Genomic DNA, 362 nt, shown 5'->3' with positions numbered 1-362 from the left:
TTATAATTAAACTCAGTTTCGCGCAGTTCTTCTTTCCATTTTGCGACGCAATTGTAAAATAGTTTTTTCCAACTCTTCATTCGTCACCAAACTTTGAAGTCGTTCTTTGAACGACTTCTCCAATATCTCATTAGTCACTACATTTTTCATTTGTGCAGTTACACTTCGATTCAGATACTTAATCTCTTCCACGTTTCTTCGCATTTTCTCCATATCGTTACGCACTTTCTGTACATCTCTCCTTGTTATTCTAAACGATTCCTCGATCTCGTTTCGCGTACCTCGAAGCGTGCGTTCGTCGTAGCTTTTGTTTACCGCGTCGGTGTCGAACTCCGGCGCGGCCACGTGTTCTATTTTTCGTT

Source organism: Trachymyrmex cornetzi, unplaced genomic scaffold, assembly GCF_001594075.2.
Source record: "Trachymyrmex cornetzi isolate Tcor2-1 unplaced genomic scaffold, Tcor1.1 scaffold243, whole genome shotgun sequence".
NCBI lineage: Eukaryota > Metazoa > Arthropoda > Insecta > Hymenoptera > Formicidae > Trachymyrmex > Trachymyrmex cornetzi.
The sequence above is the reverse complement of the archived record's forward strand: the minus strand, read 5'-3'. Positions refer to the sequence as shown.